Source organism: Rhinopithecus roxellana, chromosome 11 (assembly GCF_007565055.1).
Source record: "Rhinopithecus roxellana isolate Shanxi Qingling chromosome 11, ASM756505v1, whole genome shotgun sequence".
NCBI lineage: Eukaryota > Metazoa > Chordata > Mammalia > Primates > Cercopithecidae > Rhinopithecus > Rhinopithecus roxellana.
The window spans coordinates 92,360,676-92,371,229 of NC_044559.1; positions in this window are offsets into that span (position 1 = coordinate 92,360,676).

Here is a 10,554-nt window from a genome sequence, read left to right on the forward strand (position 1 = left end):
TCTCAGAAACTTCTTTGTTGTGGGTGAATTCAGCCCACAGATGTCCATCATTGTTTCCACTGAGAAACTTGCTAGCAGAGTTTTCGCAGAATCTGCAATAGGACACACGGTGGCGCTCCAAGACCACAAATAACCTCGTCTTACTAAAGTGGGAAGCTTTCTGAGAAACCGCTTTGTGATGTGTGAATTCAACTCACTAAGTTGCAGCTGTATTTCGTGGGGCCGTGGCCTAGCCCTATTTGTGTGGAATCTGAGAACAGATATTCCCGATCCCTTTGAAAACAATGGGGCCAATGGAAACATCTTCCAATAAAAATGAGAAAGAAGCTTTCTGAGAACTTCTTTCTGATCTGTGAGTTCATCTCACAGAGTTACCACCTCTGCCCAAAGAAGCAGATGGCTAACACTCTGTTCGTGTAATCTGCAAAATGATATTTGGGAGCCTATTGGGGCCCATGGTGATAAAGGAATTATCCTCACATAATAACTAAAGAGAAGCTTTCTGAGAAACTGCATTGCCATGTGTGAATGCAACTCACAGAGTTATACGTTTCTCTTCAGTGATCAGTTTGTTAGCACAGTTTTCTGGAAATCTGCAATTAGATACTTCACAGCGCAATGAACATTACAGTGACAAAGGAAATGTCCACAGATGAAAACTAGAAAGAAGCTTTCTTAGAAACTTCTTGGTGATGTGTGAATTCATCTCACAGAGTTACACTTATGTTTCGCGGAGCAGTCCACTAACACTGTCTTGGGGAATCTGAGAAGGACTTCTTTGGATCACATTGAGGCCTACGCTATTAAGGAAATTTCATCCGTTCAAAACGTGAAAGAAGCTTTCTGAGAAACTTCTTTCTGATCTGTGAGTTCATCTCACAGAGTTACAACCTCTGCCTCAAGAAGCAGTTTGCTAACACTCTTTTCTTGGAATCTGCAAAGTGATATTTGGGAGCCTATTGGGGCCCATGGTGATAAAGGAATTATCCTCACATAATAACTAAAGAGAAGCTTTGTGAGAAACTGCATTGCCATGTGTGAATGCAACTCACAGAGTTACGCCAGTGTTTTTTGGGGCCGTTTCTTAGGACTGTTTCCGTGGATTCCGAGAAGTGATATTTCAGATAGCTTTGAAGAATAGAAGGAGAAAACTAATATACTCCAAGAGAAAGCGGAACCAAGCTTTCTGCGAAACTGCTTTGTGATATGTGAATTCATTTCACAGTGTTCTATCACCCTTTCTCGGGGGAGTTTCCTAGCACTCATTTTGAGGAATCTCAGATGTGATGTCTTGGATATCGTTGAATCGCATGCTGAATAAGGAACTATCCTCAGAGAAACCTGCAGAGAAGCCTTCTCAGAAACTTCTTTGTTGTGGGTGAATTCAGCCCACAGATGTCCATCATTGTTTCCACTGAGAAACTTGCTAGCAGAGTTTTCGCAGAATCTGCAATAGGACACACGGTGGCGCTCCAAGACCACAAATAACCTCGTCTTACTAAAGTGGGAAGCTTTCTGAGAAACCGCTTTGTGATGTGTGAATTCAACTCACTAAGTTGCAGCTGTATTTCGTGGGGCCGTGGCCTAGCCCTATTTGTGTGGAATCTGAGAACAGATATTCCCGATCCCTTTGAAAACAATGGGGCCAATGGAAACATCTTCCAATAAAAATGAGAAAGAAGCTTTCTGAGAAACTTCTTTCTGATCTGTGAGTTCATCTCACAGAGTTACCACCTCTGCCCAAAGAAGCAGATGGCTAACACTCTGTTCGTGTAATCTGCAAAATGATATTTGGGAGCCTATTGGGGCCCATGGTGATAAAGGAATTATCCTCACATAATAACTAAAGAGAAGCTTTCTGAGAAACTGCATTGCCATGTGTGAATGCAACTCACAGAGTTATACGTTTCTCTTCAGTGATCAGTTTGTTAGCACAGTTTTCTGGAAATCTGCAATTAGATACTTCATAGCGCAATGAACATTACAGTGACAAAGGAAATTTCCACAGATGAAAACTAGAAAGAAGCTTTCTTAGAAACTTCTTGGTGATGTGTGAATTCATCTCACAGAGTTACACTTATGTTTCGTGGAGCAGTCCATTAACACTGTCTTTGGGGAATCTGAGAAGGGCTTCTTTGGATCACATTGAGGCCTACGCTGATAAAGGGAATTTCATCCGTTCAAAACGTGAAAGAAGCTTTTTGAGAAAGTTGTTTCTGATCTGTGAGTTCATCTCACAGAGTTACAACCTCTGCCTTAAGAAGCAGTTTGCTAACACTTTTTTGGTGGAATCTGCAAAGTGATATTTGGGAGCCTATTGAGGCCCATGGTGATAAAGGAATTATCCTCACATAATAACTAAGGAGAAGCTTTCTGAGAAACTGCATTGCCATGTGTGAATGCAACTCACAGAGTTACACGTTTCTCTTCAGTGATCAGTTTCTTAGCACAGTTTTCTGGAAATCTGCAATTAGATACTTCACAGCGCAATGAACATTACAGTGACAAAGGAAATTTCCACAGATGAAAACTAGAAAGAAGCTTTCTTAGAAACTTCTTGGTGATGTGTGAATTCATCTCACAGAGTTACACTTATGTTTCGCGGAGCAGTCCACTAACACTGTCTTTGGGGAATCTGAGAAGGGCTTCTTTGGATCACATTGAGGCCTACGCTGATAAAGGAAATTTCATCCGTTCAAAACGTGAAAGAAGCTTTCTGAGAAACTTCTTTCTGATCTGTGAGTTCATCTCACAGAGTTACAACCTCTGCCTCAAGAAGCAGTTTGCTAACACTCTTTTCTTGGAATCTGCAAAGTGATATTTGGGAGCCTATTGGGGCCCATGGTGATAAAGGAATTATCCTCACATAATAACTAAAGAGAAGCTTTGTGAGAAACTGCATTGCCATGTGTGAATGCAACTCACAGAGTTACGCCAGTGTTTTTTGGGGCCGTTTCTTAGGACTGTTTCCGTGGATTCCGAGAAGTGATATTTCAGATAGCTTTGAAGAATAGAAGGAGAAAACTAATATACTCCAAGAGAAAGCGGAACCAAGCTTTCTGCGAAACTGCTTTGTGATATGTGAATTCATTTCACAGTGTTCTATCACCCTTTCTCGGGGGAGTTTCCTAGCACTCATTTTGAGGAATCTCAGATGTGATGTCTTGGATATCGTTGAATCGCATGCTGAATAAGGAACTATCCTCAGAGAAACCTGCAGAGAAGCCTTCTCAGAAACTTCTTTGTTGTGGGTGAATTCAGCCCACAGATGTCCATCATTGTTTCCACTGAGAAACTTGCTAGCAGAGTTTTCGCAGAATCTGCAATAGGACACACGGTGGCGCTCCAAGACCACAAATAACCTCGTCTTACTAAAGTGGGAAGCTTTCTGAGAAACCGCTTTGTGATGTGTGAATTCAACTCACTAAGTTGCAGCTGTATTTCGTGGGGCCGTGGCCTAGCCCTATTTGTGTGGAATCTGAGAACAGATATTCCCGATCCCTTTGAAAACAATGGGGCCAATGGAAACATCTTCCAATAAAAATGAGAAAGAAGCTTTCTGAGAAACTTCTTTCTGATCTGTGAGTTCATCTCACAGAGTTACCACCTCTGCCCAAAGAAGCAGATGGCTAACACTCTGTTCGTGTAATCTGCAAAATGATATTTGGGAGCCTATTGGGGCCCATGGTGATAAAGGAATTATCCTCACATAATAACTAAAGAGAAGCTTTCTGAGAAACTGCATTGCCATGTGTGAATGCAACTCACAGAGTTATACGTTTCTCTTCAGTGATCAGTTTGTTAGCACAGTTTTCTGGAAATCTGCAATTAGATACTTCATAGCGCAATGAACATTACAGTGACAAAGGAAATTTCCACAGATGAAAACTAGAAAGAAGCTTTCTTAGAAACTTCTTGGTGATGTGTGAATTCATCTCACAGAGTTACACTTATGTTTCGTGGAGCAGTCCATTAACACTGTCTTTGGGGAATCTGAGAAGGGCTTCTTTGGATCACATTGAGGCCTACGCTGATAAAGGAAATTTCATCCGTTCAAAACGTGAAAGAAGCTTTTTGAGAAAGTTCTTTCTGATCCGTGAGTTCATCTCACAGAGTTACAACCTCTGCCTTAAGAAGCAGTTTGCTAACACTTTTTTGGTGGAATCTGCAAAGTGATATTTGGGAGCGTATTGAGGCCCATGGTGATAAAGGAATTATCCTCACATAATAACTAAGGAGAAGCTTTCTGAGAAACTGCATTGCCATGTGTGAATGCAACTCACAGAGTTACACGTTTCTCTTCAGTGATCAGTTTGTTAGCACAGTTTTCTGGAAATCTGCAATTAGATACTTCACAGCGCAATGAACATTACAGTGACAAAGGAAATGTCCACAGATGAAAACTAGAAAGAAGCTTTCTTAGAAACTTCTTGGTGATGTGTGAATTCATCTCACAGAGTTACACTTATGTTTCGCGGAGCAGTCCACTAACACTGTCTTGGGGAATCTGAGAAGGGCTTCTTTGGATCACATTGAGGCCTACGCTGATAAAGGAAATTTCATCCGTTCAAAACGTGAAAGAAGCTTTCTGAGAAACTTCTTTCTGATCTGTGAGTTCATCTCACAGAGTTACAACCTCTGCCTCAAGAAGCAGTTTGCTAACACTCTTTTCTTGGAATCTGCAAAGTGATATTTGGGAGCCTATTGGGGCCCATGGTGATAAAGGAATTATCCTCACATAATAACTAAAGAGAAGCTTTGTGAGAAACTGCATTGCCATGTGTGAATGCAACTCACAGAGTTACGCCAGTGTTTTTTGGGGCCGTTTCTTAGGACTGTTTCCGTGGATTCCGAGAAGTGATATTTCAGATAGCTTTGAAGAATAGAAGGAGAAAACTAATATACTCCAAGAGAAAGCGGAACCAAGCTTTCTGCGAAAATGCTTTGTGATATGTGAATTCATTTCACAGTGTTCTATCACCCTTTCTCGGGGGAGTTTCCTAGCACTCATTTTGAGGAATCTCAGATGTGATGTCTTGGATATCGTTGAATCGCATGCTGAATAAGGAACTATCCTCAGAGAAACCTGCAGAGAAGCCTTCTCAGAAACTTCTTTGTTGTGGGTGAATTCAGCCCACAGATGTCCATCATTGTTTCCACTGAGAAACTTGCTAGCAGAGTTTTCGCAGAATCTGCAATAGGACACACGGTGGCGCTCCAAGACCACAAATAACCTCGTCTTACTAAAGTGGGAAGCTTTCTGAGAAACCGCTTTGTGATGTGTGAATTCAACTCACTAAGTTGCAGCTGTATTTCGTGGGGCCGTGGCCTAGCCCTATTTGTGTGGAATCTGAGAACAGATATTCCCGATCCCTTTGAAAACAATGGGGCCAATGGAAACATCTTCCAATAAAAATGAGAAAGAAGCTTTCTGAGAAACTTCTTTCTGATCTGTGAGTTCATCTCACAGAGTTACCACCTCTGCCCAAAGAAGCAGATGGCTAACACTCTGTTCGTGTAATTTGCAAAATGATATTTGGGAGCCTATTGGGGCCCATGGTGATAAAGGAATTATCCTCACATAATAACTAAAGAGAAGCTTTCTGAGAAACTGCATTGCCATGTGTGAATGCAACTCACAGAGTTATACGTTTCTCTTCAGTGATCAGTTTGTTAGCACAGTTTTCTGGAAATCTGCAATTAGATACTTCATAGCGCAATGAACATTACAGTGACAAAGGAAATTTCCACAGATGAAAACTAGAAAGAAGCTTTCTTAGAAACTTCTTGGTGATGTGTGAATTCATCTCACAGAGTTACACTTATGTTTCGTGGAGCAGTCCATTAACACTGTCTTTGGGGAATCTGAGAAGGGCTTCTTTGGATCACATTGAGGCCTACGCTGATAAAGGGAATTTCATCCGTTCAAAACGTGAAAGAAGCTTTTTGAGAAAGTTCTTTCTGATCTGTGAGTTCATCTCACAGAGTTACAACCTCTGCCTTAAGAAGCAGTTTGCTAACAATTTTTGGTGGAATCTGCAAAGTGATATTTGGGAGCCTATTGAGGCCCATGGTGATAAAGGAATTATCCTCACATAATAACTAAAGAGAAGCTTTCTGAGAAACTGCATTGCCATGTGTGAATGCAACTCACAGAGTTACACGTTGCTCTTCAGTGATCAGTTTGTTAGCACAGTTTTCTGGAAATCTGCAATTAGATACTTCACAGCGCAATGAACATTACAGTGACAAAGGAAATTTCCACAGATGAAAACTAGAAAGAAGCTTTCTTAGAAACTTCTTGGTGATGTGTGAATTCATCTCACAGAGTTACACTTATGTTTCGTGGAGCAGTCCATTAACACTGTCTTTGGGGAATCTGAGAAGGGCTTCTTTGGATCACATTGAGGCCTACGCTGATAAAGGAAATTTCATCCGTTCAAAACGTGAAAGAAGCTTTCTGAGAAACTTCTTTCTGATCTGTGAGTTCATCTCACAGAGTTACAACCTCTGCCTTAAGAAGCAGTTTGCTAACAATTTTTGGTGGAATCTGCAAAGTGATATTTGGGAGCCTATTGAGGCCCATGGTGATAAAGGAATTATCCTCACATAATAACTAAAGAGAAGCTTTCTGAGAAACTGCATTGCCATGTGTGAATGCAACTCACAGAGTTACACGTTGCTCTTCAGTGATCAGTTTCTTAGCACAGTTTTCTGGAAATCTGCAATTAGATACTTCATAGCGCAATGAACATTACAGTGACAAAGGAAATGTCCACAGATGAAAACTAGAAAGAAGCTTTCTTAGAAACTTCTTGGTGATGTGTGAATTCATCTCACAGAGTTACACTTATGTTTCGTGGAGCAGTCCATTAACACTGTCTTTGGGGAAACTGAGAAGGGCTTCTTTGGATCACATTGAGGCCTACGCTGATAAAGGAAATTTCATCCGTTCAAAACGTGAAAGAAGCTTTTTGAGAAAGTTGTTTCTGATCTGTGAGTTCATCTCACAGAGTTACAACCTCTGCCTTAAGAAGCAGTTTGCTAACACTTTTTTGGTGGAATCTGCAAAGTGATATTTGGGAGCCTATTGAGGCCCATGGTGATAAAGGAATTATCCTCACATAATAACTAAGGAGAAGCTTTCTGAGAAACTGCATTGCCATGTGTGAATGCAACTCACAGAGTTACACGTTTCTCTTCAGTGATCAGTTTCTTAGCACAGTTTTCTGGAAATCTGCAATTAGATACTTCACAGCGCAATGAACATTACAGTGACAAAGGAAATTTCCACAGATGAAAACTAGAAAGAAGCTTTCTTAGAAACTTCTTGGTGATGTGTGAATTCATCTCACAGAGTTACACTTATGTTTCGCGGAGCAGTCCACTAACACTGTCTTTGGGGAATCTGAGAAGGGCTTCTTTGGATCACATTGAGGCCTACGCTGATAAAGGAAATTTCATCCGTTCAAAACGTGAAAGAAGCTTTCTGAGAAACTTCTTTCTGATCTGTGAGTTCATCTCACAGAGTTACAACCTCTGCCTCAAGAAGCAGTTTGCTAACACTCTTTTCTTGGAATCTGCAAAGTGATATTTGGGAGCCTATTGGGGCCCATGGTGATAAAGGAATTATCCTCACATAATAACTAAAGAGAAGCTTTGTGAGAAACTGCATTGCCATGTGTGAATGCAACTCACAGAGTTACGCCAGTGTTTTTTGGGGCCGTTTCTTAGGACTGTTTCCGTGGATTCCGAGAAGTGATATTTCAGATAGCTTTGAAGAATAGAAGGAGAAAACTAATATACTACAAGAGAAAGCGGAACCAAGCTTTCTGCGAAACTGCTTTGTGATATGTGAATTCATTTCACAGTGTTCTATCACCCTTTCTCGGGGGAGTTTCCTAGCACTCATTTTGAGGAATCTCAGATGTGATGTCTTGGATATCGTTGAATCGCATGCTGAATAAGGAACTATCCTCAGAGAAACCTGCAGAGAAGCCTTCTCAGAAACTTCTTTGTTGTGGGTGAATTCAGCCCACAGATGTCCATCATTGTTTCCACTGAGAAACTTGCTAGCAGAGTTTTCGCAGAATCTGCAATAGGACACACGGTGGCGCTCCAAGACCACAAATAACCTCGTCTTACTAAAGTGGGAAGCTTTCTGAGAAACCGCTTTGTGATGTGTGAATTCAACTCACTAAGTTGCAGCTGTATTTCGTGGGGCCGTGGCCTAGCCCTATTTGTGTGGAATCTGAGAACAGATATTCCCGATCCCTTTGAAAACAATGGGGCCAATGGAAACATCTTCCAATAAAAATGAGAAAGAAGCTTTCTGAGAAACTTCTTTCTGATCTGTGAGTTCATCTCACAGAGTTACCACCTCTGCCCAAAGAAGCAGATGGCTAACACTCTGTTCGTGTAATCTGCAAAATGATATTTGGGAGCCTATTGGGGCCCATGGTGATAAAGGAATTATCCTCACATAATAACTAAAGAGAAGCTTTCTGAGAAACTGCATTGCCATGTGTGAATGCAACTCACAGAGTTATACGTTTCTCTTCAGTGATCAGTTTGTTAGCACAGTTTTCTGGAAATCTGCAATTAGATACTTCATAGCGCAATGAACATTACAGTGACAAAGGAAATTTCCACAGATGAAAACTAGAAAGAAGCTTTCTTAGAAACTTCTTGGTGATGTGTGAATTCATCTCACAGAGTTACACTTATGTTTCGTGGAGCAGTCCATTAACACTGTCTTTGGGGAATCTGAGAAGGGCTTCTTTGGATCACATTGAGGCCTACGCTGATAAAGGGAATTTCATCCGTTCAAAACGTGAAAGAAGCTTTTGAGAAAGTTCTTTCTGATCTGTGAGTTCATCTCACAGAGTTACAACCTCTGCCTTAAGAAGCAGTTTGCTAACAATTTTTGGTGGAATCTGCAAAGTGATATTTGGGAGCCTATTGAGGCCCATGGTGATAAAGGAATTATCCTCACATAATAACTAAAGAGAAGCTTTCTGAGAAACTGCATTGCCATGTGTGAATGCAACTCACAGAGTTACACGTTGCTCTTCAGTGATCAGTTTGTTAGCACAGTTTTCTGGAAATCTGCAATTAGATACTTCACAGCGCAATGAACATTACAGTGACAAAGGAAATGTCCACAGATGAAAACTAGAAAGAAGCTTTCTTAGAAACTTCTTGGTGATGTGTGAATTCATCTCACAGAGTTACACTTATGTTTCGTGGAGCAGTCCATTAACACTGTCTTTGGGGAAACTGAGAAGGGCTTCTTTGGATCACATTGAGGCCTACGCTGATAAAGGAAATTTCATCCGTTCAAAACGTGAAAGAAGCTTTTTGAGAAAGTTGTTTCTGATCTGTGAGTTCATCTCACAGAGTTACAACCTCTGCCTTAAGAAGCAGTTTGCTAACACTTTTTTGGTGGAATCTGCAAAGTGATATTTGGGAGCCTATTGAGGCCCATGGTGATAAAGGAATTATCCTCACATAATAACTAAGGAGAAGCTTTCTGAGAAACTGCATTGCCATGTGTGAATGCAACTCACAGAGTTACACGTTTCTCTTCAGTGATCAGTTTCTTAGCACAGTTTTCTGGAAATCTGCAATTAGATACTTCACAGCGCAATGAACATTACAGTGACAAAGGAAATTTCCACAGATGAAAACTAGAAAGAAGCTTTCTTAGAAACTTCTTGGTGATGTGTGAATTCATCTCACAGAGTTACACTTATGTTTCGCGGAGCAGTCCACTAACACTGTCTTTGGGGAAACTGAGAAGGGCTTCTTTGGATCACATTGAGGCCTACGCTGATAAAGGAAATTTCATCCGTTCAAAACGTGAAAGAAGCTTTCTGAGAAACTTCTTTCTGATCTGTGAGTTCATCTCACAGAGTTACAACCTCTGCCTCAAGAAGCAGTTTGCTAACACTCTTTTCTTGGAATCTGCAAAGTGATATTTGGGAGCCTATTGGGGCCCATGGTGATAAAGGAATTATCCTCACATAATAACTAAAGAGAAGCTTTGTGAGAAACTGCATTGCCATGTGTGAATGCAACTCACAGAGTTACGCCAGTGTTTTTTGGGGCCGTTTCTTAGGACTGTTTCCGTGGATTCCGAGAAGTGATATTTCAGATAGCTTTGAAGAATAGAAGGAGAAAACTAATATACTCCAAGAGAAAGCGGAACCAAGCTTTCTGCGAAACTGCTTTGTGATATGTGAATTCATTTCACAGTGTTCTATCACCCTTTCTCGGGGGAGTTTCCTAGCACTCATTTTGAGGAATCTCAGATGTGATGTCTTGGATATCGTTGAATCGCATGCTGAATAAGGAACTATCCTCAGAGAAACCTGCAGAGAAGCCTTCTCAGAAACTTCTTTGTTGTGGGTGAATTCAGCCCACAGATGTCCATCATTGTTTCCACTGAGAAACTTGCTAGCAGAGTTTTCGCAGAATCTGCAATAGGACACACGGTGGCGCTCCAAGACCACAAATAACCTCGTCTTACTAAAGTGGGAAGCTTTCTGAGAA